General features: G+C 37.8%; 1 long non-coding RNA gene across 1 annotated transcript; it reads left to right on the top strand.

Annotated features, from left to right (window-relative positions):
• The first annotated feature begins 1,790 nt into the window (after window positions 1-1,790).
• Window positions 1,791-16,654, top strand: LOC106986383 (uncharacterized). The gene is made up of 3 exons (XR_001432054.3): window positions 1,791-2,087; window positions 2,871-2,969; window positions 16,448-16,654. It is a non-coding gene; the product is annotated as an uncharacterized LOC106986383 (long non-coding RNA).
• The last annotated feature ends 5,267 nt before the right edge of the window (window positions 16,655-21,921 follow it).

Consider the following 21,921-nt stretch of genomic DNA (forward strand, 5'->3'; position numbering starts at 1 on the left):
TTTCCATTTCTACCAAAAAAAAAAAAAAAGGCCACTGGGATTTTCATGGGGACTCCATTGTATATGTAGATCATTTTGGGTCCTACTGCCACCCTGAGAATATTAAGTCTTCTAATTCATAAACAAAGAATGTCTTTCCATTAATTTAGTCTTTAATTATAGCATTTAAACAAAATTTCCAGTGCACAAGTATTGCATGTATTCAGTTAAATTTAGTCCTATTTTATTATTTTTGAATATACAAAAAACTGAATTTTTTCTTAATTTTTTTGGTCATTACTAGTGTATAGAAATACAAGTGATTTTGGTATATTAGTCTTTTATTGAAGCTTCACTAAATTTATTAGCCCTAATAAAAGTGAATTAAAAATCTCCAGGATTTCCTATATGTGAGATTATATCATCTGCAAAGAGGAATAGTTTTACTTGTTTCTTTCCAATTTGGATGCCTCATTCCTTCTTTTTTTTTTTTTTCTGTGCCTAATCGTTCAGGTTAAACTTTTCAGCACAATGTTGCTTATACCATTTTGAATAGAAGAAGCAGAAGCTGGCATTCTTTTCTTGTGCCTGATATCAGCAGGAAATCTTTTGGTCTTTCACCATTGATTATGATTATGATGTTAGTGGTAATTTTTTCATAAGTGCCATTAATCAGATTGAAGAAGTTCTGTTCATTCCTACTTTGTTGAATGTTTTATCATGAAAAAGTGTTGGATTTTGTCAAATTCTTTTTCTGCATCAACAGATTGTATGTTTTCCTTGATTCTATTAATATGATATATTACACTGATCCATTTTTGTATGTGGAACCCCTTGCATTCCTGAGATAAATGTCACTTGATCATGGTGGTTTGCAAGGATTTTCTTGAGGATTTTTTTTTTCATCTTTGACTTAATTTCTTGTATGTCTTTGCCTGGTTTTGGCATCAGGATAACGTTGGCCCCATGGAATGAGTTAGGAAGTGTTCACCATTCTAAGAAGAGAGAAGGACTGGTGTTAATTTTTCTTTAAACATTTGATACAATGCACTAGTGAAGCCATCTGCTCCTGGGCTTTTGTCAGGAGGTTTTTGACTACTGATTCAATTTATTTACTTGTTATAAGTCTATTTACATTTTCTTTTTTTCCCTTGAGTCAGTTTTGGTAGGTTATGTGTTTCCAGGGAATTTGTCTATTTTACTTAGGCTTGTCAGCATACATAATTCAGTTTTATAATCCCTTTTGTTCCTTTGATGTCGCTAGTAATGTCCCCATTATGCTGTGTTTAAGTCATCTTTTTCTTGATCAAGAGTTCAGTTGGTTGCTGTAAACCTGTGACTACTTTCCAGCGTTCCCACAAAGTCAATTCTGACGCTTATCTTCTTGACGTTTCTTTTTAGGGATGGGCTCTTGGAGCTTCCTACCCTGTTATTTGCACCGATGCACTTCTACTTTTTGTTTTCTATTAGAGTAGAATGGCCAACTGCCTCTGAAACGCGAAGTTCCTTCCCCCATACATCCCGCCTGACTGGGATTCGGTTCCCCACTCCTGGCCTTCCCACCATCTGGGTATCTGTTCTCCACCATTTCTTTGAACCTCTCTAGCTCTAACACTAAGCTATGTCCCTCCAAATGTTTTCCACTCTCCCTCCTCCTCACGCTCCCCACCAGCACCACCCAAACCCCCCCTCTCCTTCTGATTGTAGGAGCTCGCCCTTCATTGCTTAACCCTCCCGCGCGCGCGCACGCGCACAACACACACACACACACACACACACACACACACACACACACACACACACACGTGTCACTCTCTTACCCTTAGCCAGCAGGCTCCGCTGTGGTAAGGGCGCCTCAGAGACTGCACTGGCGCCGACTCGAAGGCCCCAGAGCCTCTCTCTGACAGGACGGCGCTTCCCTCCGGGGCTCCCCGCGGGGGAGCCCCGGGCTCGCGGAGGCTCCACGTGAGCGCTCCCCCCACGCCGAGCGCGCGCACGCCTGCCCGCCAGCGCCTTCGCGGAGGGATCTGGGAGTGAAGCGCCGGGCCGGGCGCGGGTCGCACAGGTGCTTCGGCCGGACGCGAAACGGCTTTCAGTGGTTAGAAAGAGTAAGGGAGAAAGAGAAAAGGGAGGGTGCGAGAACGGGAGCGGAAGAAGAGAGAGGGAGGGGTATCATCAAGACGGTCCGAGTGCGGCGAGGGGGTAGGACAGCCGCTCAGCTCCGCGACAGGGGTTTTCCCTTGGTAACGGACCAAACGACCGAGTCAAGCAGCCGTGGGCTGTATGGTGGTGAGGGGTAGGGAATAACGATAAAAAATAGAAAAGGCGCCGCCAGACTGCAGCATTTTCAAGCGTGGGTTGGAGCGCAGCCCAGGTCCCGCGAACTGGGAACCGGGAAGGCGGTAGTGGACGCTGCCGCGTCTCGAGACGGAAAGCGGCCGTGAGCCTCCCTGGGCCCCGCTCACCCCCGGGCCGGCCGTCGGGAAGGGCTTGCACCCCACCTCTTGCACCTCCTGTCAGGCCTCGCATACGTGGTTTAGGCAACAGCGTTCAAGTAATAAGCAAATAAGCATATATATTTTTAAGTGAATATTATTATGACCTCACTTTTTTCCGGAGTTGAGCTGCTTTGAATTGTCTTGAAACGGTTTAGTAGTTTTCTGAATTCTCAAGTGTCTTTTCATCAGATAGCGGACGCAGTAATTCGGTGTTGCCGCAGCCCTAGCCGTCGATAAAAGGACTTTTTCGAGAGGCTGCAGCCAAGGAACGAGACTGAGAAAGTCGCTCTTAAACGTTTTCTGTCTACCGACTACTCTCTGAGATTAAGTTCTCTTTAAAGTATTTCTGAACATTTTGAGAATAATCAGCTCCTAACCTTTGTCTCCATTTAGATGGATGATGTAGCTGCCCCACTTCCTACTTGCACTCTTGTTTACTGGAAAAATGCATGGGAGATCTGTGGAGGCGGTAAAGCGAGGAGTTCTGACTCTGTAAGTAAGCTTACCATTCCCTAATTCATTCAATCAATAATCACTGAGCACTTCTTGTATGCCAGGCACTGTGCTAGGCAATAGAAGTAAAGGGCTCATCATCCCGAAAGAAAAAAAAAATAACAAAACAGGAGGTACTGTAGGTGTTCTTAAATCTTCCCATGTTTTGTTCTAGTTATCTCCTGAGGGAGTCCTTCCTTTCCACGGCAGGGGGAGAACAATATTAACTGACTAAAACCATACCTGTTCCCCAACAAAGCCAGTCTTTCTTGATTCGGTAAAGAGCACCAAAAATATTTTTTTAATTTTTTTAACGTTTATTTATTTTTGAGACAGAGAGAGACAGAGCATGAATGGGGGGGGGGGGTCAGAGAGAGAGAGGGAGACACAGAATCTGAAACAGGCTCCAGGCTCTGAGCTGTCAGCACAGAGCCCCATGCGGGGCTTGAACTCACGAACTGGGAGATCATGACCTGAGCCGAAGTCGGACGCTTAACCGACTGAGCCACCCAGGCGCCCCAAAAATATTTTTTAATAAGAGAACAATTCACCATATTAGCCCACCTAGAAGAAGCTGGTGATGGTATTTTTTCTTTATTGGAGGTGAGGAGGGAGAAAGGGAGAGAGAGAAATAGTGTTCCTCTCATTATAAATCATTTAATGGAATGATTTTTGTTGTTGTCAATGACTCACGTGTGAAAACTGTTGCTATAGATGAAATTTGAAGTTAGCAATCTGGGAAGTAAATCTTGAGTCCTTCTACCTACCAGCTTCTAAAGTAACCAAGTCTGATAAATTGCTACATGATTTTAAAGCTGTTTTAACATGTAAAAAAAAATGTATTGGTTGCCATACTCTTAAGCTTTAGATAGGAACAGCAAGGCAAAATAGGTTTGGTTTTTACAAATCAAGGAATCTCTATAGATAGGAAGCTGAGAAAATGACTTTGCAGGAAGCTAAACAATAATCAAATAAAATGTTTCCCTAAGGACCCTTGAGATGAGATTGATGAGAGGAGGGAAGAGAGAAATGGGGAATGTCTCTCTTTTTGACAGAAAAAGTCCCTGAAGTAAATAGTTCTTAGAAAGGGACACTTGTCCACTGGGTCCACCGTGGAACCAGAGGTACCATCAGAAAGTGAGCCAGGGTTGTGAGGGGCCAGTCAGCTCCAAAGCAGAGTTATCTTTTATAGGAAGAGCAGAGTTAATAATTTCCATGTCTGTCTTATATGAAGTAGATCAATCATGTAGAAACCAAAAGAGAAGGGAATTGATTTCACAGTTTCAGTTAGAAGGTAGTACCGTTACAGGAAACCAACCCCTGAACAAGGCTAAAAAAACCTAAATTTGGGTGACGAGTGTATGTAAATAAGACCAATTTTCCTTTTTCCTTTTCTTTTCCTCTTGTACAAAGTGTTTCCATAATGTTGAAAAGGGCGTGGATAAATATTGCTGAGGGGAATAAAATTACATAAAATCCACAGAGAAAAATTAGCAATATCGATGAAAAATTTAAAGGGACATCTCTTCGATTAATTCCACCTCTAGAAACGATTCTGCAGATATATTTGCACATGTGCAAAATGGCCCATGTGTAAGAATAGTAACTGTAGTTTTGTAATGACACAAGAGATGAGACTATTTCAATGGCTATAAATGGAGAGGGATCAATTAAATTATGAGGCTTCCCTAAAATTAATAATATATAGCTATTAAACAATGCAGCAGATCTGGCAAAAATATAGTGATTTTCAAGATACGTTGTTGAGGGGAAAAAAGGGTATAGGATAATGTGTGTAAAATAATTCAACTTAAATTTTAAAAATATTTGTGTATACATAGAATATTTCTGGAAAGACATGCAAAATGTTGTTGACTGTTGCCTTAAGGGAAGGATGTAGGTATCCGAGGGCTGTGTGGAGGGAAATTTATTTTGTACAGAACACAATTTGCTACCAGTTTTAAAAACAAGTGTTTGAACTATGTAATACAAATAAATAACTAATAACATAAGCCAAGCACTGGTAGCAGGAAGTTTTTCTAGAACTTACCACATTCTATTTCGTAAGAATTCTGCAACTGTCAAAATTGCATTAACAGGAAGAGAAAAAAGAAACCATCAGGATAAGTGATTCAGTTAGGCCTTATCTAAGCCTTAGTTTCCTCATTTGTAAAATGGGTACAAGGGTAACTATTTTGCAGAGTTGTTGTCTGGATTAGACATAAAGTCTATGAATTATTATAATAGTAGTACACACACACACACACACACACACACACACACACACACTCCTCTGACTCAGGCCTTCAGTTTCCCCAGTGTAATTCCCAGAAAAAGATCAAGCTGGGCCTGAAACAGGAAGAATTTTTTTTCTCACCAGCACAGGATTTAGCACTAGTAGTAAGTCCCATCCCCTTGGATTTCATTTACTAAATGGGAAAATGGATCCCGGGATACCATGATGACCAAGACAAAACTCTGTGCTTTCAACAGTATTATGCAGTTTATACATAAGTGGATTTGCATTCAAATAATAGAGAACAAAACTAGTATTTCCCTTTGCTGTTACTCTTCTCCCCGGAGATTAATTGCTGATATCGTCGTAAAGGTGAGGGAGATCCTTTATGACTTATGGTTTTGTTTGATGCATTTGGTTCTCCCCTTCATTAGCATCATAAAGTATACACTGGCTAAAATATCAATATGTCTTAGAGGTTTTTCGCAGGTCATAAAGATTCTTCCCTATTCTTTTAAACTGCTGCAGGTAGCCTAGTGTATGGATAAATGTGCCATTTATTTAATCATTTATCTGTTGATGGACATTTAAGTTTTCAATTTTTACTAGTATAAAATGCCCAAAAGAGCATGGTTATACATATATCTGTTTCATATATTCAAACCCATATTTTTTTCTTTCTTTTTTTTCCTCTGAGGCTATTAATCTTGGTTATAAACATTACAAATGTTGTCTGCCAGCTTGTTGCTTGTATTATTACTTTGTATATGGTATCATTCAACCTACAGAATTAAATTTTTTGATGGAAATAAATGTACCAACCATTATTTTAAAAAGATGTTTTTCTTACAAGTTTGTTTTCTTGTTTAAGGTCTTTTACACACCCAAGATTATATGCACATATTCTCCTATATATTCTGTTAGTATTTGAAATTTACATATTTTATCAACCTGGAATTTATTTTCAGTGTATGTCAAGTTGTAGTAGGCAGTATAGTGCTCCTCCACACAAGATGTCCGTGTCCCAATCTCCAGAACCTGTGAATATGTTAGGATACAGTATGCAAAATGAAATTAAGGTTGGAAATGAAATTAAGGTTGGAGATGAAACTAAGGTGGTAATCAGCAGACCTTGTGATGATGTATTAGTTTCCTATTGCTGCTATGACAAACCACCATAAATTTAGTAACTTTAAAACAACACAAATTTCTCCTGAAAGTCAGAAGTCTTCTTCTGAAAGTCAGAAGGCCAAATGAAATAAGTTTCACTGGGCTGGAGTGAAAATGTAGGGCTGATTCTTTCTGGAGGCTCTGAGGGGAAAGTCTGATACCTTCTTTTTTTCATCTTGTAGTGGCCACTTGTATTCCTCGACATGCAGCCCTCTCTTCTACCTTCAAAGCCTGTCTCTCTAATCTCTGCTTCTGTCATCATATCTCCTTCACCTTCCTGTTGTCAGATCTCTGTCACACTTATAAGGACACTTGTGATTACATTTAGGGCTCATCCAGATAATCCAGGATAATTTCCTCATTTCAAGATCCTTAATTATATATGCAAAGTCCCTTTTCCATATAAAGTAACAATCATAGGTTCCAGGAACTCAGGCCCAGATATTTTGGGGGACATTATTCAGTCTGCCATATATAGAGTGATTATTTTGGATTATCCAGATGGGCCCAAAGTATCACAATTCTTATAAATAAAAGAGGGAGGCAGAACAAAGAGAACCTGAGACATAGCATTGTGAAAAAGACACAGCCTGATGTTGCTGGCTTTCAAGATAGAAGGAGGGTGTAATAAACCAAGGAATGTGGGTGACCTCTAGAGAGGGGAAAAGGCAAGAAACAATTATCCCCTAGTGCCTCCATAGCCATATTAACACATTAATTCTAACCCAGTAAGACCCATCTTAGAAGTTTTTTTAAAAAACCTTAATTTTAGTAAGAACATTTAACATGAAATTTACCCTCTTAAAATTTTAAGTATACAATACAGTATTGTTAACTATAGGTATAATGTTGTACAGCAGATCTCTAGAACTTATTCATCTTGCTTAACTGAAACTTTATGGATATTGATTAATAACTTACATTTTCAGGGTACTTGGGTGGCTTGGTTGGGTGTCCAACTTTGGCTCAGGTCATTATGCCATGGCTCATGGGTTTGAGCTCTGCATCGGGCTCTATGCTAACAGCTCAGAACCTGGAGCCTGCTTTGGATTCTGTGTCTCCCTGTGTCTCTGCCCCTCCCCACTCACGCTCTGTCTCTCAAAACTGAAAAAAAATTACAAATTTTTAAAAAAATAATAATTCACATTTTCCCCTTTCTCCAGCCCCTGGAAACCACATTACATATTTTGATTCTATGAATTTGACTTTTTTAGATACCTCATGTAAGTGAAATCATGCAATTTTTCTTTCTGTGACTGGTTCATTCCACTTAGCATAATGTCTTCAAGGTTCATCCATGTTGTTGCATATGACAGAATTTTCTTCTTTTTTAAGGCTTTTCTTTATTTCTTTATTCATTATTTCTTTATTCATCTGTCGATGAACATTTATGTTGTTTTCACATCTTGGCAATTGTGAATGGTTCTGTAATGAACATGGGAATGCTAATATTTTTTTAAGATTCTCTTTCAATTTTTTTGGATAAATATCCAGAAGTGGGATTGCTGGATCATATTTTTATTTAAAATTTTAATCTCCATTCTGTTTACCATAGTGGTTACACAATTTTGCATTCCCACCAGCAGTGCACAAGGGTTCCAATTTCTCTATATCCTCACCAACATTTGTAGGTTTTTTGTTTTTTTTGTTTTTATAATAGCCATTCTTAAAAATGTGAAGTGATATTTTATTGTTTTTTGATTTGCATTCCCTAATAATTAGTGATATTGGAGCATTTTTCATATAGCCGATAGCTATTTATTTATATTTCTTTTTTTGAGAAATGTCTGTTAACTCCTTAGCTCATTTTTAAATCAGGTATTGGTTTTTTTGCTATTGAGCTGTAGGAGTTCCTTATATATTTTGGATATTAACCCCTTACCAGATATATGGTTTGCACATATTTTCTCACATTCCACAATTTCCCTTTTCACTCTGCTAATTGTTTTCATTGCTGTACAGAAGCTTTTTAGTTTGATGCAGTCCCACTTGACTGCGATGCCTTTAGCTTTGTTCTTTCTCAAGATGGTTTGGCTATTCTGTGTCCTTTGGGATTCTATATGAATTTTAGGATTTTTTTTCTGTTTCTGAAAAAAAAAAAAGCCATAGGATTTTGATAGGGAATGCTTTGAAATGGTAGGTCACTTTGTGGACCTTTTATCCACTGTGTGGATATTTTAATAATATTAGTTCTTCCAATCCATGAACATAGGATGTCTTTCCATTAATTTATGTCTTCTTTAATGTCATTTATCAACTTTTTAAAGTAGTCTCCATGCCCAGTGTGGGGCTTAAACTAATGACCCTGAGATCAAGGGCCGTATGCTCTACTGGCTGAGCCAGCCAGGCACCCCTCATTTATTGAAGTTTTGAAGCATTCGGTATACAAGTCTTTCACCTCATTAGTTAAGTTTATTTCAAAGCATTTTGTTATGTTTAATGCTATTGCAAATGGGACTTTTATTTCTGCATAGTTCATTGTTAGTGTATAGAAACACAATTGATTTTCTATATTGACTTTGTATTATAACACTTTACTGAATTAATGTATTAGTTCTTACAGGTTTTTTTTAAGTCTTTAGAGTTTTCCACATGTAAGATTATACCATTTGTGGAGATAATTTTACTTCTTCCTTTCTAATTTGGTTGCCTTTTACTTTATTTTCTTGTCTAATTGCAATGGCTAGGACTTCCAGTACTACATTGAACTGAAGTGGAAAGAATAGGCATCCCTGCTGATTTTTCAGTTTCAAGAACAGCTTTCCATTTTTCACTGTTCAGTATGATGTTAATTGCAGGCTTTTCATATATGGTCATTATTATGTTAGGGTAATTTCTTTCAGTTCCTACTTTATTGACCGTTTTATCATGAAAGGATGTTGAATTTTGTCAAATGTTTTGTCTGTTATCTATTGAAATAATTACTGTGGATAGTGTTTTTGTTACTAATTTAATCTTTTATTGTAGATCTGTTCAGATTATCTTCTGCTTGAGTCATTTTAGAAATTTGTGTGTTTCCAGGACTTCGCCTACTTTATTTAGGCTATCTAATTTGCTCATACAATTGCTCATAGTATCCTTTTATAATCCTTTTTCTTTTTTTTTTTTTAATTTTTTTTTTTTTTACGTTTATTTTTGAGACAGAGAGAGACAGAGCATGAACAGGGGAGGGGCAGACAGAGAGGGAGACACAGAACTGGAAGCAGGCTCCAGACTCTGAGCCATCAGCCCAGAGCCCGACGCGGGGCTCGAACTCACGGTCTGTGAGATCGTGACCTGAGCTGAAGTCGGATGCTTAACCGACGGAGCCACCCAGGCGCCCCAATCCTTTTTATTTCTATAAGAAGAGTAGGAGTGTCTCATCTTTCATTTCTAATTCCAGCAGTTTGAATGCCATCTCTTTTGTCTTTGTTAATCAAGCTAAAGTTTTATCAATTTTGTTGCTCTTTAAGAAAATAAGCTTTTTAATTGATTTTCTATATTTTTAAATTTTGTTTTATTAATTTCCACTCTGATCTGCTATTTACTTTCTTCTTCTTGCTTTAGGTTTATTTTGCTCTTCTTTTTCCAGTATTTTAAAGTGGAAAGTTAGGTTTTTGGTTTGGGATGTTTCTTTTCTTTTTGAAATGTTTCTGTGAACACTGCTTTTGCTACATCCCTTAAGTTTTGGTGTGTGTCTCCATTTTTATTCATCTCAACTTTGAGATGTTTTTGAGATTTTTAAAGTTCCCTTTTGATTTTTTCTTTGACCCATTGATTATTTAGAAGTGTGTTGTTTGATATCTTATGTTTCTGAATTTTTCAGTTTCCTGTCTGTGGTTGATTCCTAATGTTGAAAAACATATCTTTATATCATTTCTATCCTTTTAATTTTTTAATGATTTCTATTCTGTATACTTTATTAAAACAATCCTTTAATTATTTCTACTATACTTTAAATTCGTTGAGTTTTGTATTATGGTCTATGATCTATTCTGGAGAATAGCTCATATACACTTGGGAAGAGTATGTATTCTGTTCCTGTTTTGAGGACCATTGTATAAATGGTTGATTTATAGTGTTGCCCAAATCCTCTATTTCCTTGTTGATCTTCTGGCTAGTTTAATTGTTCTATCTATTATTGGAAGTGGGGTATTGAAATCTTAAACTATTATTAAGTTCTTATTATTAAACTATTATTAAGTTCTTTATTTTAATTCCAGTACAGTTAACATACAATGTTATATTAGTTTCAGGTATACAAATAGTGATTCAACAATTCTATACATTACTCAGTGCTCATCATGGTAAGTGTACTCTATTCCCCTTCACTTGTTCCACCTATCTCTCCAGAACATTTTTAGTGTTTATTTGTTTTTGGGAGAGAGAGACAGAGCATGAGCAGGGGAAGGGCAGAGAGAGAGGGAGACACAGAACTCAAAGTGGGCTCCAGGCCCCGCACTGTCAGCACAGCCTGACGCAGGGCACGAACTTACGAACCGTGAGATCATGACCAGAGCTGAAGTCGGATGCTCAACTGCCTGAGCCACCCAGAAGCCCCGTTTAGAACCTTTTTAATGTCTGCTTTTTCTGATGTTATAGCCACTCCAGCTTATTTGTTGCTCTTTGCATAATGCACCGCTTTCCGTTCATTTACTTCAAGTCTTTGTATTTTGAATCTAAAATGTGTCTCCCGTAGACAGCATAGAGTGGATCTTTAATGCACTGACAATCTCCGCCTTTTAATCAAATTATTTAATATAGTCACATTTAATGTTATTGATATATTTGGATTTATATCTGCCATTTTCTTTATGTTTTTGTATGTCTTACATCTTTTTAGTTCCTTTATTTCTTCTTTACTGCTCTCTTTTGCATTAAACTAATATTATCTGATGTACCATTTTAATTTTTAATAGTCTTTTATACTATATTTTTTTCAATTTTTATTTAAATTACAGTTAGTTAACATGTAGTATAATATTAATTTCAGGTGTATAATATAGTGATTCATCACTTCCATACAATCCCTGGTGCTCATCATATACTATATATTTTTTGAGTAAGTTTCTTACTGATTGCTCTAGGCTTACGATACACATCTTATCAGAATCAGCTTTATATTTATATTTATATTAATATTAATTTAATTCCAGTGAGATTTAGAAACATTACTGGTAAATAGCTCCATTCCCTTTCCTCTGTTTTCTGTTATTATTGGTATACATATTATATCTGTACGTTACAAACCCAATGCATGATTATAATTATATAATACTATGTCTTTTAGACTAGTTAAGAGAAGAAAGGAGAGCAAGTACATATTTATAGCTTTTCTTATATTAACCTTCTTATTTATAATTTCTGATTCTCTTTATTTATTCTTGCAGAATCAAGTCACCATTTGGCATTATTTCCTTAGCCGAATATAACTCCCCCCCATACCTTTTGTGCTGTTATTAGCAAACGTATTACATTTGTATGTATCATAGGTCCAAGAATACATTACATACATATTGATTTATACAGTTGCTTTTTAAATTGGGTAGGAGAAGAAAGGAGAAAAATGGATTTATGTTGTCTTTTTTATGACATAATTATCATTACCAGTGCTCTTTGTTTTTTAATAAGAATTTAATTACCATTGGGGGTCACTTACTTTCAGTCTGACTAACTTCCTTTAGAATTTCTTATAAGGAGGGTCTGCTAACAACAGATTCTCTTTGTTCATCTGGGAATATCTTTCATTTACTTTTGTTTTTTAAAGATAGATTTGCTGAATATAGGATTCTTGGTTAACAGTTTCTTACTTTGAGCACTTCAAATATATTATCCCATCGTTTCCTGGTCTCCATTGTTTCTGCTGCAGATGTCATATTTTAATAATTTTGAGGTTCCCTTGAAAATGAGTCATTTTCTTACTCCTGTCAATTTTCTCCCTGTGTTTTGTTCTTTCAGAATTTTTTTAAGTTTATTTATTTTGAGAGAGAGAGAGAGAGAGAGCACGTACGAGCAGGGGAGGAGCAGAGAGAGAGGGAGAGAGATGGTGAGAGAGAGGGTGACAGTTTCCTCACTATCAATGCAGAGCTCAATGCAGGGCTCAGACTCACAAACCATGAGATCATGACCTGAGCCAAAATCAAGAATCAATGCTTAACCCACTGAGCCATCCAGGCACCCATGGTTCTTTCAGAATTTTTACTATGTTTTTATTTGTGGAACTTTGTGTTTTCCTACCTGGAGTTTGTTGAGCTACCTATATGTGTAGATTATTGTTTTTCAGTAAATTTGAGATGTTGTTCATCCATTATTTCTTCAAATATTGCTGCGCTTAATAGTGTCCATATTTCTCTGAAGCTCTGTTCATTTTTCTTCATTCGTTTCTCTCTCTGCTCTTCAGGTTGCATAATCTCTATTATCTTTATTCACATTTGCTAATTATTTCTCTTTTTAAATTTTTATTTATTTTGCGAGAGCATGAATGGGTTAGGGGTAGAGAGAGAGGGAGTGAGATTTCCAAGCAGGCTCGGTGCTGTCAGCTCAGAGCCTGGTGCAGAGGCTTCAGCTCAGGAACCATGAGGTCATGACCTGAGCAGAGTCAAGAGTTGGACACTCAACTGACTAAGCCGCCCAGGGCCCCACTACTAATTATTTCTTAATCACATCTACTGTTGAGCCTCTTCAATGAAGTTTTCACTTTAGTCATTGTACTTTTCTAGTCTAGAATTTCCATTTGATTCTTTTTTATAATTCCTGTCTCTTTATTGATATTCTGTATTTGCTGAACATGTTCTTCATTCCTTTTTAACTCTTTAGTCATGACTCCCTTTAGTTCTTTGAACATGTTTATAATGACTACTCTGAAGACTTTGTTAAATTTGACATCTGGTTACTCTGCAGGCAGTTAGGCACTTTCTGTTGTCTGCCTTTTTTTTTCCCCCCAGGGTGCGGGTCATACTTTCCTGTTTCCTTGCATGACTAATCATTTTTGTTGGAATCTGGACATTTTAGATAATATATTTTGGCAACTCTGGGTACTGGTGCCTCCCCTCTTGTTGTTTGCTTGTTTATTTGTTTAGTAACATTATTTTAATAGAGTCTGTTTCTCCCTTGCACTGATAAGCTTCTGATATTGCTCTTCAGGGAGCATATCCTTGGGTTATATGCACAGTCACCCTGGGTTAATGATGGTTTTTTTCAAGGTTCTCTTTGGTTGTCTCTTTTCCTGATCATACCCAGTTGTTAAACTCTAATTGCTGGGTGATTTCTTTATGGCTTTCAATCAGTACCCTGGGGCATAAATTGCTCATCAACTAAACCAAAGAAATTCAGACTCCTTTGAAGGGATAGTTCTGGAAGGCAGTTATTAATATTTGTTCTGACCCTAGACAGTTTCCTGTAGCTATGTTCTTCCAGGTTCTCTCCTGCACACTAGCTGGCTCACAATTTAACTTATATGTCCAATGATTCTACCAATAGCATCCCAATTGCCCTTCAGTACTTCTTCCACTAGTAGTGAGAGTAGTTTTAGGGGGCACCTTTAGCTTAAACTTCTCCACACTCTCTTGCAAATAAAGTCATTTCCTTTAGGAAAAGCTTTATTGCCTACTCTCCCTCCAGGAAAAGTCTTGGAGTTATGGCTATGGACCTGGAAGCGAGGACAATGGCAAGCTTCTCTCTCAATGACATTCCCAGTTTAGGAGCTGAGTGCTCAGTGGTGGTGGTTAGGGGTGGGGTGGGCAGTATCTTCTGCTTTTTGTTTTTGTTTTGTTTTGTTTTGGGTTTTTTTGCTTGATTCTCCCAGCATGTAGTCAACAGACTGGTGGAAAGATGATTGGGGTCCCAATATTCTCAGCAACACCACACCCAGGGTAGAGCTCCTTAGGGACTGGGTAGAAGAAAAACTCCACCTCTATGCTTGCCTATAACTTAGCCTCAGTAGCAGATCGGTGGGGGAAAGATGAAAAATACTGACTTCCTGCCCCTCCTGGGATGATAGCTTTCTAACTGGGAACTAGGGGAGATGAAACTGTGCTCTTGCCTGAGCCAGCCTAGAGTGAAGTTTCCATCTTGCTGAATTGGGAGGAAGGGGAAGCAGATTTCTCAGTTCAAATACCACAGACTTTCATGGTTCTTCACACATTTTAATAAATTCTCTTGAATGTGTGTTTATTCAGATGTGTGTACTTAACCATACTGAGCAATTTTAGCTGGTTGTTTTAAAATTGTTTTCACTGGGTTTGCTGGTGACTGAGTCTACGGAGTTCCTCAGGCTGTCATGCTGAGAGTCTGAGGAATGCTACCCATCTTTATTTCCTCTTTCTGGAACATGTATTCTCTTCAGTAAGATTTACATTGGAACTTCTGCCATGCTTTACATTTCAAGCTGTCATATTTTCCATCTCTTTATTTCTGTTATATTCTTTTCTGTGTAAGCTCTACACCCAATGTGAGGCTAGAATTCAACTCATAACCCCGAGATCAGGAGTCACATGCTATACCAACTGAGCCAACCAGGCGCCCCTATTTCTCTGTACATTCTGAGTTTATTTTCTTTAGTTCATAATCCATCTAACCAATTTTCTCTCCAACTCTGTCTAATATTCTGAGTTACTCTTGAATTTTTAATTTTATTTGAGTAATTTCATTTTGATTTTAATTCAGTTTTATTGAATTTTATTTTAATTTTATTTATTAAAATTTTATATTTTAAATTTTCTTTAGTACTATTTAGTTCTTTTAAAAATCTGCCTGGTATTTTAAGATAGGGTCTCATTGATTTCGTGTATTTTCTCCTCCTATGGCTTTGTTTCTAATCATTTATCCAATATGTATTTCATAGTATATATCTGATCCATTCTTAAATTCTAAGGAATTTCTGTTTCTTGTTTACTAAGCTTTTTTGCCATGAATGACTTAAATTTTATGAAATGCTCTTTCTGTATATATATTAAGATATTTTTAATCTTAAACAGGGAGGCTGTCACCTTACATTTCATGTGTTTAAATGGAGGTAACTTTGAATCAGAATATCATTTTTTTGCAACCCAATTTAAATTAATGGATAGATGGGTCATCTGGGTGGCTCAGTTGGTTGAGCTGTCCAACTGGACTCTTGATTTCAGCTCAGGTCATGATCTCAAGGTCATGGGATTGAGCCCCATGTCCGGCTCTGCACTAAGCAGTGGAGCCTGCTTACGATTCTCTTTCTCTTCCTATCTATCTTCTCTCTCTCCCTCTCTCCTTCTGCACCTCTTCCCTCCTCACACACTCTAAAAAAATTTTTAAAATAAATTAATGGGTAGAGGCATTAAAAGCTGATGGCTACTAACATCCAAGAGAGATGAGACATTATGTGCCTCCTGATGAAAGAACATACCACCTCCTCTGAAGTAGCCTTGAGAAAAAAATCTATCTAGATTCAACTAATCAACTTAGAGGAAATCAGAAGACCAAGGATTATGTTAAACTACACTATGGAGATGCAGTTAATAGAATCTGGATTATATGAAACTCTCCAGGACAAACAACTGGCTTTCCTCACCAAGTAAACTGTAAGGAGAGAGAGCAGGAGAGAACACATGAAAGATGGGGAGGGAAAGGGAAAGCAAAAGAGCCAGCAAGAATGGGAGAGTGAACTCAGAGATTAAAAGAAACATAAAATACATATAAACCAATTGCTATGTGTGGAATTTAACTGGATCCTGATTCAAGTAAAGAATATGTTAAAAAAAAAAAAAGTGGCATTCAGGAGATATGTGAAGTTTTGAATATTCATTGCATATTTGATGTCACTAAGGAATTTTAATTTATTTTCAAATGTGTGCCAATGGCATTGTGCCTGTCTTAAAAATAGTGATCTTTTAGATGTAACATTGAAATACTCATGGTTGAAATTATATAATGTATGTAAAATGCTTCAAAATAACATGTGAGGAGTATAGTATAGAAGAAACATATAGGCTATGAGATGATAATTCTTGAAGCCAGGTAATAGATAAAGGTTCATTACTATTCTTTGTATTCTCTTATACATTTGGAATTGACTTTGCTATTACTTACTGCTTTAACCTTGTAATCTTGATTCTTACAGGGAAGGAATTTTGCTAAAGTGAGGTCAAAAAGAGCAGTTAACAAATGCATCATCACATTCCGATGTGTAGACTTTTTAAACCTGAATCATCTGTAAAGCTGAGGGCATCGTTTGAAAACACTGACAATTTCCTGTTAATTTTCCCTAAATGAAATCATCAAATGCATTTGTTTTTATTCTGAAAAAAATGTCCTTTGCTACAAAATACTTATGGAATCAAGCACACATCTCTTTTTTCGGTTCTGAAACACTTAAAATATTTCAGTGTCTGTACTTTTTCAAAAATCATTTTTTCAGGACCCTATTGATATCACAAGCTGTTCAGTTTTTGAGTGTTCAGTTTAAACTACTGATTGAGGCAAAACCAACAACTTTTTATTAGTTGCTCATTAAATGTAATAAGACATGGGCACCTTGGGAATGGCACCTAAATCAATCCATAATTTATAGAAACCTACAGTCTCCTTGGGAAGACAGATTACATGACAAGATGAACAAGAGAAATGTGTAAAAATAATTGTCAAGGCAACAGAATAAATTATATATATGTATTTTTTGTCAACTCAGAATTCAGTACCCAGAATTCCTAATTCCCTCCATCGTAAGTATTTTTTAACTGTATTAAACCTTGATTCACCCCCACCTCTGCTGAGATAACAAGGGGATATAAATGGGCAAAATAGAATGGGTAAAGGGCTCTAGTAACGTTAATTAAGGCACCAACATACTATCCCTTCTTGAAAAACATGGACTTTTGGTTTCTGCCATGCCAGGACACTATGATCTTTATCCTGAATTGAACTGTTACAAGGAGCCAGACTCTAGTCCTAGGGAGAAGTGCTTTGAAATGGAAGTGGAAGCATCACTAAAATTTCAATAGGCAGAAGCATAATGGGTTTATACATTTCACAAATATATATAGTAATGCTTATGTGTCAGTCACTATGCTAACTGGACAATCAGGCAATTTAATACAGTGTGAACAGGGTGTTTGGGGAACACAAAAGAAGGACAGCCAGCCAAGTGAGGCAGATGAAAGAGGGTGGTGGTGGAGCAGTCAGGTGGAGAGATAACAAAGGGCAGAAGTAAGAGGGGGTCCATCCTGCTTGGACCAGAAGTCTAAGAGCTGCTCTGATATGCCGGCCATTAGACACATGTGGCTGTCGAACACTTGAAATAAACTTACTTGACTGAGAAACAATTTGTAATTTTAGCACGTAACTTAAATTTAAAAACTGATAGGTTTCTTTTTTTTTTTTACTTTTATTATTTTTTTTCAGTATATGAAATTTATTGTCAAATTGCTTTCCATACAACACCCAGTGCTCATCCCCAAAGGTGCCCTCCTCAATACCCATCATCCACCCTCCCCTCCCTCCCACCCCCCATCAACCCTGTTAAAAACTGATGTTTCAATATACTTGCAATGAGTATGTGGATCTACTTTTTCATAGTAAAATTTATAAAATTTAATAACAGATCAAATTACTTCTAATGAAAGTTTAGCATCTGATTTGAGATATGCTGGTAAGTGTAAAATACACATCTGATTCCAAAGATTTAGTATTTGCAAAAGATGTGTAAAATTTTTTGACTTTTCACTACTGATTACATGTTGACATATTTTGGATAGAGTAAGTAAATATATTATTATAATTAATTGGCTTTTAAAAAATGTGGCTCCTAGATTTAAAATTACATATTGGCTCACATTATATTTCTAGGGATAGCACTAGTCTGTAGTGCTGTCAGGTGTGGGAGATAGAAGAGGCTGGAGTAAGCCAGAATATGTCAGGACATGCAGGGCTTTGCAAATTGTGATAATCAATAAGAAGCTGTACATTCAAAATAGTATTGGCTTGAAAGCCTACCAAGTGCCACTTCCTGGTCCCTTGGGATATCTATCAGTGAACAAGATTTCTGCCTTCACAGTGTGTACATTTCTAGGGAATGGGAGTGGAAGTTATCAAAAATCAAACAAGCAAACACAAATAAATATTAGATTTGTTGGGAGGTGTTAATAGCTTATGAAAGAAAAAAATTGAGTCATGTGGGAATGGGCAGGAGGGCAGGGGCTGTGGAGTGAGAATCATTGCCCTCCATTAAAATAGGATGTTGGGTTGATGCACTGTGATTTTTGAGCAGAGATTGGAAGGTGATAGAGTGAACCACGTGGTTATCTAGAAGTTTTTCAAGTATTAGGAATATAAAGCAAATACTCTCGTATTAAAGGCAGGAGAGGGCCTGATCTGCTCCAGGAAAAGCAAGGCCGGTGGTACAGAGGATGGTAGTTAGGAAGTCAGAGATGAGGGACATGTGCAGATTCCATGAGGACTCGTGGACTATTGTGAGGATTTGGGCTCTTATTCTGAGTGAAAGAGAGTTTGAGCAAAGGAATGACTCATGTTTTACAAGGATCATTCTGGATCCTGGGTTGCTGTATGGGACTAGAGAAGAAGAAAAGAGGACCAGTTAGAGCACCCAGGTGAGAGGTGAGTGGCTCAGACCAGGGTAGAGGTAGTAGCTGTTGTGAGGGTGTCAGTTTCTGGATATATTTTGGATGGTAGAATGAATAAACATCTTCCTGGTGTGAATGTGGGTTTTGAAGAGTCCAGGATAACTCCATGATTTTGGTCTGAGGGACCAGAGCCATAAAACTGCCAACTACCAAGAGATGGCAGAGATTTGGTGGCAGTGAGGGTGGGGGTGGAGATGGGAAACAGTCACTGAGGAATGAGTGAAGATAGAGAAGTCCAAGAATTGAGCCCTGGGGCAGGGAACATTAAAAGATCTGAGAGAACAGCAGGAATCAGAAAAGAAGATTGAGTAGCAACCATTGAGGTAGAAGGAAAACTGACTGTAGCATCCTTGGAAGCCATGTGAGGAATATTTATCAAGGAGGAGGGACAGATGAAATCTATCAAATGCGGCTGATAGAAAAAGAAAGATGAAATCTTAGAACTGACTGATTTAGTAAGGAGGTGACCTTGAAAATGGTGGTAGTGGTGGTGCTGAAAGTAGAGTGCTGGAAAAGCTAGATTGGAGTGAGCTGAAGAAAGGAGGAATTGGAGACAGAATAGATCTTTGGGGGTTATATTCCAATGAAAGGCAAAGCAGTAAGACAAACAGCATACTGGATTGTGGCCAAGAATTCTTTTTTAATGGGAGAAAGTAACAGCATTATTTGTGTGCAGAGAGAAATGATGCAAAGAGGGAACATTTGAGCATGGAGAGATGGGCAACCACTAGAGTGAGGTCTTTGACCAGGTCAGAATTACACAGGAATGATCAGATTTTCATATATGCAAATATTCACTGAACTTGTGCCAAGCACAAGGAACTGAGGATTCCAGTGAAAAAGACACAGTTCCTGCTTTTATGTAGGTTTATCAAAGAGTGAGGGAGATAGGGAAGTCCTTAACTGAATGATAGCCCTTTATATATTGGAAATTCTCAAAGTTTTCCCTTCAATGGTTAGAAATTCTCAATTCCTTTAACCACTACTTATGTGGCATGGTCTTCCCAATCCTCACACCTTCCTAAACTGGTGCTTTTTAGATGGTCAGTGTTCTCCTAAAAATGTTGTGCCCAGAACTGTGTTCCAGACATGATTTAACAGAATTCAATGTCAAACTAAGAGATTATTTTATTTTACAAAGCCAGGTCTCCTCTAGAGTCCACTCCTTAAAAGGTATCAATTTAAGGGGCACCTGGGTGATTCAGTGGGTTAAAGTATCCAACTCTTGATTTTGGCTCAAGTCATGACCTCACAGTTTGGGAGTTTAAGTCCTGCACTGGGGTTTCAGACTGACCGTGTGGAGCCTGCTTAGGATTCTCCACCCCCCCCCCCCCCGCCCCTCCTGCACATGCTTTCTCTCAAAATAAATAAACTTTTTTTTAAAGGTATCAATTTAAGAGAGTAGATGCTTACAGTAAAAAGCTCAAACAGTGCAGAAAGACATGAAGTACACAGTAGATCTCTGGATTCATACCTCAGAGGTTATCACCAAGCTTCTTACCAGAAACTTTCTATGAACATAAAGCATAAATACACTATCCACACATCCAGTATTTTTCTGACTTCCACTTGTAACAGACATCATTCCATTCTGGTGCATAAAGATACACATCATTTATTTGAGCTGATGTATCTTATTTAGATGCCCCCACTCCTTTGAGAATTTTAGCCATTCCTAAGCTTTTGCCTACTATAAACAACTCCAGAATGCACTCAGGCTAACTTGCAAAACATGTCAGGTTTCAAATATAACCCTGGTATTCCACCCTTCTCCTTTTTTGGTTAACACTCTACATATGAAGGATTCTGGTTTATCCACAAAATCATGAAAAACAATGCAAAACAATGCATTATCAATAAAATTTTTAAGTAGATGCAAATGCACAAATCAGTAACTCGGCACTCTTCCAGAGGGTTAAGTCACTATGCTACAACTTTTCCATTATGCCCATAACCTTCACTAGGGAAACTGAAAAGTATTTCAAAACTGACCAATGTGTTCCCTTAATTTTGTAGCTAAAAAAAAAAAAAAAGCGAAAGATCATGTAAAAAGCATCCCAGGAAGAAAGTCTACATAGTCCTTAAGAATAAGGTATCAGCTGGGGCACGTGGGTGGCTCATGTGGTTAAGCATCTGACTTTTGATCTCAACTCAGGTCATGATCTCATTGTTCCTGAGTTTCAGCCCTGCGTCTGCCTCTGCGCTTATGGCTAGGAGCCTGCTTGGGATTCTAGCTCTACCTCTCTGCCCCTCTCCTGCTCATGCATGTGCGTGCTATTTCTCAAAATAAGTAAACTTTAATTTTTTTAATGTTTATTTTTTGAGAGAGAGAGAGAGAGCGCGCGAGCAGGGGAAGGGCAGAGAGAGAGAGAGAGAGGGAGACAGAGGATCTGAAGCAGGCTCCAGGCTCCAGCTGTCTGCACAGAGCCCTATGTGAAGCTTGAATCCCTGAAACCATGAGATCATGACCTAAGCTGAAGTCGGACGCTTAACCAATGGAGCCACCCAGGTGCCCCAAAATAAATAAACTTAAAATGCCCCCGCTTTGCTCATGCTCTTTCTCAAAAATAAACATTAAAAAAATGAAAAAAAAAAAAAAGACTGACTGATGGGTAACAACAAAAAGACAGGAGTATATGCCAAATGAGAACTCTGAAAATGAGGTTGCTAGAAAAGGCTACTGAATCAAGAAAAGTACCTAAGTCATTGGGGGAAAACTGTGCTTTCTGAAGGCAGCAAGAAAAATGCCGTTTTTGCCTTGATATCCTCAGACTTCTAAGAATGAAGGAAAGGAAGGTATAGTATTACAGAGTAGTGAATCAGGGTTTACAGACCCAGACAACCCTGGGTTCAGATTCATTAGGCCATCTGTGCATCTCTAATGCGCAACCAGAGTTGAATCATTGTATTGGAGAATGTGAGAGTCATAATCACATGTAACCCAAACAGCTCCATG

Source organism: Acinonyx jubatus, chromosome D4, assembly GCF_027475565.1.
Source record: "Acinonyx jubatus isolate Ajub_Pintada_27869175 chromosome D4, VMU_Ajub_asm_v1.0, whole genome shotgun sequence".
Lineage (NCBI taxonomy): Eukaryota > Metazoa > Chordata > Mammalia > Carnivora > Felidae > Acinonyx > Acinonyx jubatus.